Below are 7,338 nucleotides of genomic sequence, written 5' to 3' on the forward strand. Positions count from 1 at the left end.
TTGAGTGAGAAAAAAAGCCAATTATAGAACTGTGCATAGTATGAGTTCAGTTTTGATTAAAATATACACATTTATTTTTATATTTAATAATATATAAATATTAAATATACCTACCACCCCGCTCGTAGGTGATAAGGTTGGCATTCGAATCCTGGCAGTCTGGCTCCAAAGCCTACCCTTTTTATAACTACACATATATTCTTTCTCCTTTGCAAAGAACGTGGAAGGCCCAGCTAATTCATAAATTTAGTAGTCAGGTCTGTTGCATGGAGAAGAGGCTATTAGTCTTGTGCAATAGGAAATTGTGGAATTTGATATGAGCTGTCTGCTATTTTGCTCTTGGGGCTCTGTAGACACTGGCTGCCCAAGCTCATGCAGCTAGCAAGAGAGCTAGGGTCAAGCCCAAGAGCTTGCCCCAGAGTTTGCATGCTTTTGTCAACCATTGCATGATGATTCTTGGGATGTCTGCCCAAGTCCACATTTCTTGAGAGCATTAGGAGTGGAGAGAACATGTTTGCTACCTGTGGTTCTGTCTGGTCCCCCATGTCTCCACCACACAACAGGCAAATACCCCCTCTCAGGCACGAGGCTCTCCCAAGCCCTTGTGATTCCTACTGCATTTCTAAGTATTCAAGTTGCTTATGTGTCCCACTTTTTTACTCCAATTCCTGTCTCCAAATTTCCTCCCATCACTATATATTATCTATATATAAAGATATGTCACTTTACTGTTAAAAATCCAGTCCACATCTCAGCATCTCAGAAATTGATTGCATCGTCTGATGAGGCATGGGAAATTTGTTCTTGAGGATAAGGGTCATTGTAAGAAAACATTAATGTTTAAAATCAGAAGCTAAAAAGAAAAAAAAAATCACATGTATTTCCAAAGGAGGAAGTCCTAATGGTTTTCTGAATGCACAAATGATAGCTTGTGAGAAGCTTTTAAAAGCTTTCCTGCCAACTCAAAAGGTCCAAGGTTTGCTTGGGTTTTTTTTGAGGTTTCTTAATGGAATCTAAACACTTCATTGTGTTCCCAGAGCAGCAACTTGAATACCAAGTGGCAAGCCTTAGAAAGGAAGCCAGCAAGTTGGAGCACAATTTGACCACATGAAATACGTTAGTTTTTTTTGTGTGTGTGTTTTTCTTTATGGCATTTAAATGCTCCTATGAGAGATGAGTATTAGATTGTTTCCTTTTTTCACTACAGGTCGCACTAACAGGGTCATCCTTGCCCTCTGCCTTTAGAAGGCATGCCTAAATTGTCACTGGGGGGCACTCTAATGCCTCTGTCCCTTCCCATCACCATTTTCCCATTGTCTTTGTTGACCTGGTTTCTGGTCTGTCTTATGTTATGGTCATTACCAGTCTCAGCAGTTTCTTAAAAAAAAAAAAAAAAAAATCAAAGGGCCACATTCTTAATTACACAAGGACAGTTTTTCAAGGAATATTCAAGAGGACTATATATTATTCAAATGAACCTCCTCGGGGAGGCAGGGCAGTTATTATAATCACTGTTTTTAGAACAGACATCTTGGCTTGGGGAGGTTAAGTCAGTGTTGAAACCTTGAATAGTTCTGAAAAGCCAGGGCTCTTTCCTCCAGTCATTCTGGAATAAGATCCAGCCTTCATCTTGAAGGTAGATTATTGTTTAAGGAAGACATCAGAACAATAAACAGCCGTGAGAATAATATAATAGAAAATGAAAAATCACATAATCACATTTCTTCTCCGGTGTCTACTCATAAAATGGTTTCAACCTCAAGAAGAAAAAAAGAGAGAGAGAATCACAATCCCTTCAAAATTTAATATAAATTCACTTAAACATAGAACAGACAGCTTGCTTGCCCAGCTCCATTCCCCATCCTTCCGTCCACACGAGACAATTTAATGAATGGGCAAATGGCCCGGTGGAGTTTTCTGATAGAGTAGCATGAAGAGTAAGATCCATCCGTGCACGGAGCTTGTTGGCACAGCACTCTGGCTGCATTACAAAAGCAGAACTGAGTCGTATGGTTCCTAGAAAGTAAGTATTTGGCAGGGCTGTAGTCTTGGGTGCATCCATATACAAAAAGCATTCTGGTGGCCCTCCCTGGTGCCCCGGCCAGGGTGGATGGCAGAGGGCGTGTGCTGAATGTGTGTGTGTGTGTGGTGTGAGGTCCTGAGGTGGGGGGAGGAGAACACAGAAAGGGAATACTGAGAGACCCATATGTATAAGACTGTAGAGATCATTCCTGCTCCCTCTGGACCGGCAAATATGCCCTGGATATCTATCGCATGCTCAGCACAGAGCTAAGATTTTTTTTTTTTTAAATTTCTTTTTCTTTATCTGAAGCTGGAAACGGGGAGAGACAGTCAGACAGACTCCCGCATGTGCCCAAACGGGATCCACCCGGCACGCCCACCAGGGGCGACGCTCTGCCCACCAGGGGCGATGCTCTGCCCCTCCGGGGCGTGCCCCCCCCCCCCCCCCCCGCGACCAGAGCCACTCTAGCGCCTGGGGCAGAGGCCAAGGAGCCATCCCCAGCACCCGGGCCATCTTTGCTCCAATGGAGCCTTGGCTGCGGGAGGGGAAAAGAGAGACAGAGAGGAAGGAGGGGGGAGGTTGGAGAAGCAAATGGGCGCTTCTCCTATGTGCCCTGGCCGGGAATCGAACCCGGGTCCCCCCGCACGCCAGGCCGACGCTCTACCGCTGAGCCAACCGGTCAGGGCCAGAGCTAAGAATTTTGCATAAGTGAGCACAAGAGATGAACTTTGAAAGGATTAACAAAACAACAAAAAGGGCCATGCTTTTGATAAGCTTCCAGTTCAGAAGAGGAAACAGTTTTTTCAAGAAGTACTGTAATTTAATAAATGTTCATTGCACGTCTACTCTATGCAGTGAGGCTCTGGATTGAAATATTGCTATGTTATAATGTGGAGAAGCAGCTTTCAGAGCCCATTTTATTGACATGGTCAATGTTATATAGAAGTGCAGGAGAGGACTGATTTTCAAACTACCCTAAGGTTATGATCAATTTTTTTTTAATACAGGGACAGAGATAGAGTCAGAGAGAAGGATAGATAGGTACAGACAGACAAGAACAGAGAGATGAGAAGCATCAATTATCAGTTTTTCGTTTATGACACCTTAGTTGTTCATTGATTGCTTTCTCATATGTGCCTTGACCGCAGGCCTTCAGCAGACCAAGTAACTAACCCCTTGCTTGAGCCAGCAACCTTGGCTCAAGCTGGTGAGCTTTTGCTCAAACCAGATGAGCCCGCGCTCAAGCTGGTGACCTCGGGGTCTCGAACCTGGGTCCTCGGCATCCCAGTTCGATGCTCTATCCACTGCGCCACCGCCTGGTCAGGCAGGTTATGGTCATTTTTAAAGTTGATTCAACTAGAGAACAGTTTGAGGAATTCGCTGGAAGCCTTTTTGGGGGTTTTTCAAAGGAGTGGGCAGAATGGCAAACTCCCATCAAATTTAGGTCAATCAGGCATTTGCCCTGTTTCCAACACCAGGACTTGTTATGAGAGACCTCACTCCACCTTCATTTCGATGTCTCTTACAAATATGAACCCCAAGCATCATCAGCGTCAGGTGACTGGCTCTACAGAAATGTCCTCAGCACTGTGGTTGCACATTCCATATCCTTATCAACTTCCAGCAAATGGTAGCTGTGACCCTTTTGTGGGCATTTTAAAGGGTCTTAGTTAGGATCTCCCTTTTGTATGAAAAGGCCTTGGAGACTGGAGACTTGCACCCACGATCTCACACTCTGCGAACACCAGAGCTGGTACATCAGTTTCCTACTGCAGCCGGGAGCTCTCAGCCATTGTTCAGCCTGTCCCCTGCTGCCTTCGGGCCCTCTAAACTGGGTCCTTTGGCTGCTGCATCAGACCAAGCCATAACTGCTTCTAGCCATCTTGTCTGCACACATGAGTTTTGCCACGTGATGTAGATTGGCTCTATGAAGCATCGGGCAGTGGTGATGACAGCCACTAGAAGGAAAAGGCCAGCCTACCAAGGTGCCACCCGACAACACCAGCATTGCCCACCAGCTTTACCAGGAAACCAGGACCCTAGTCCATCCAGCCTTTCCAAAAGACACTCTGCAGAGAGAGCAGAACACACCTTGGTTTCACCCTGCCCCTAGCTTTCCTGTAGGCAAATCATTTAATTTCTTTGGACCTTAGTTTTCTTATTTGAAACAAGGGTAAGATCCATGACTTGTGAGGTCCTTTTCTGCTTTAACTTCCTATATGTAAAAGCCAAATGGTGGGGGTGGGGTGGGGAGAAGGGAATGGAGTTAAGCAGAAACCAGTAAGATTCACTCCCCTGGAGATGGCAAAGCTGTTTCTGTCTTGAATCACTGGAAGGTTAAGTGATGATGAACTGAGATGGGGAAAAATGCAGTGGAACCAGGTTTGTGGTCAGCGGCAAGGAGGTGGGACGGCAATGAAACTGGAAGTTTAGTTTGGGACGTGTTTGAGATATTCATTCCACTTCCACAATGGAGATGAGGAGTAAGCCATTGGATATTGGATGATGGATATATGAGCCAGTATTGAATTGAATCAACTTTTCATCATTCTTTGTTAGATGGAGAACCAATTTCCACCAAGAGCACTAAGTGATTCTGCTCATTTCAAATCAAGGGTGATGTCAGAGTTCTTAGTCCTCTCGCTGCCTGTTTCTTTTTTCAAATTAAACAGGTTTATTGAGACATAAGTCACAGGTCGCTGCCTGTTTCTTTACAGTTCACATTTCCAAAGGGGGGTTTTCTTTCTTAACTGGCTAAGAGCTCTCCAGGCTCAGTCTGAGTAACTTTCACTACAGAGAGAAGATCCTGGCTTTGGAAAAATGGAGAGAGTGTGGTACTTAGCTCTCCAGACTTTTAATGAAAATCAATTGAATGCTCTTATGCTAGATTTTGCCTTTTTATCTGAAGTTCTACCTATGTGGTAATTTAAGGAGGTTTTCCCCCAAGGGGAGAAAAATATATGGTAGCATTAGCTAGTCCTGCTCAGGGTACAGGACAAGAAGCTCCAATCATAGACTAGGAGAAAGTGTATGTTACAGAGGAGCCCAAACACCTCACTATAATTAACTGTTTTATCAGCTGCTTTGAAAACATATCATTGAGAATTTCCAAAAGAAAAAGACTTGGGTTTCCCAGCTGAGACTGTTTGAAACCTGGTCGCTGGGGTTTCCATAGACTAAACTATCATTAAACATTTCTACCACTGAAGGGGGTCATTAGGTGTGCAAACCCATTTGATTTTATATTTATATTTTGGTGGTAGATCTCTAGATAGATTTGTGTCCCTAAGGCAGAAAATAAGATAATGATATTTATGCATCTTAAACTTGTATTTACTCGAAGGTCAAATGAATAGTGTAACCAGGGCTGCGATAAATGTTGGAAGCTTGGACCCAAATATTTTACACCAACAATGATTGATGCCCAGGAACTGCCCCAGAGAAGCAATTCTTCCCTTGTATTTACCCACCTGCCACAAGCTGTACTCGGCTCTTTGTGGATCCTTACAGCAAGAGTAGGTGCACTGGGAGAGGTCCGGGATGCCTGCCCACAGGATGGTCATGTGGGAAAAACACTAGGTTCAGAGAACAATGCCTCTAAATCCTACTGTCATGTCAGGTCCTCTGATCTGCTGCAGAAGCCAGATGGAAGGCAATTCTACTCAGAGGAACTGTTCTGTGTTGATTGGTATCACCCTGGTTTTGTCCTTCATCTTTTTTTTATTTTATTTTTTTAATTTTTCTGAAGTGAGAAGCAGGGAGGCAGACAGACTCCTGCATGCACCCGACCGGGATCCACCCGGCATGCCCACCAGGGGCTGTTGTTGCTCTGCTGCAATGGGAGCCATTCTAGAGCCTGAGGCGGAGGCCATGGAGCGATCCTTGACACCCAGGCCAACTTTGCTCCAATGGAGCCTTGGCTGTGGGAGGGGGAGGAGAGAGATACAGAGAAAGGAGAGGGGGAAGGGTAGAGAAGCAGATGGGCGCTTCTCCTCTGTTACCTGGCCGGGAATCGAACCCAGGACTTCCACACACTGGGCTGACGCTTTACCGCTGAGCCAACTGGCCAGGGCTATCCCTCACCTTAACATCTTCTGCTAGCTTCATCCCGAGGTTATGTAGCTGTTACCTGAACTTGGACTGCCTCAATTTTACATTTGTTTCATAGACGAGATTTGAGTGTCCAGCCCCAGCTTTCCCCAGCACCAAACTCAGCCTGTCCCTGACTTGATCTTCACAGTGTCCCAGTAGTCAGGCCCCCTGGAAACCCCTGCCCCTGACTCATCTCAAGCCCAGAGGTTTCCCTGGGCTTAGGCCACTTTCCATGGTGCTTCTAGCTGGAGTCCTCAGCACCACCTTCAGCTGCCTTCTGTCCTCATTTTTCAAGGTCAGGATCTGGAGCCCTTTAAGCAGTATTTAACAATGCTTGGTCCGCCAAGTTTTGCAATACAGCCAGTGGTCCCATTGCAGGGCTAAGAAGCCAGAATTATTATATTGTTGAAGAACAATCCCACTTACTCACAGGGCTAAGCCATTCCAGCCGGCCTTCTGCGACCAACACTGGTGATGAATCACAGAGGCTGTCACCCGGGATGTGACATTTTGAGACCATGCACATATGACTTCAGACACAGGGGGAGAGGGGGGAAAGAATGAGACTTGTCTGGAATAAGAATTAAAGGGACACCAATAATTTACTCCTCCCCTTCCCCTGACCTTCCAAGAATATATTTTTGGCAGCAAAAACCTTCCCTTTATAGTATTTTACATTTGAGAGTAGAGAAAACAATTCAGTCTTCAGAGTATTTTGCACCCACTCATGCTCCCTCCCCAACACCTTCCCGAGCTCTGTGACCCCCTTTAGATAGCCTTCACCCAGCCAAAGCAGGCAGCACTTTCTTCCTGTCTCACCAGCATCCTAAAATCTCCCAATGCAGTTACCTTTTAAAAAAAATGAGATAATTACATGTGAAGCATTTAAAACAATGGCTGGCACGTACTAAGCATTGAACACGTGCTAGCTATAATTATTATTTTTGACTCTCGTCTGCTGATAATTCAGTGCCATTTGCCTCCTCGCATGCCAATATCTTAATGCCTTTCTCTCCCAAGCCCCCCCCCACACACCACCAAGTCTCATCTCAATGAAAAAAACAAACAAACAACAATAACAGCAACAGAAACAACAGCCCTGAGCATTATAATCACATATACTAAGGTGTGTCATTGACGTTGCTTTTTAAAATGAGCTCAAAGCAAAACCACTGGGGTTCGGAAAATTAATTTTAATGGCATAAATGATAACCGAATGTAAT

The sequence above is a fragment of the Saccopteryx leptura genome, chromosome 2 (genome assembly GCF_036850995.1).
Source record: "Saccopteryx leptura isolate mSacLep1 chromosome 2, mSacLep1_pri_phased_curated, whole genome shotgun sequence".
NCBI classification, from domain to species: Eukaryota; Metazoa; Chordata; class Mammalia; order Chiroptera; family Emballonuridae; genus Saccopteryx; species Saccopteryx leptura.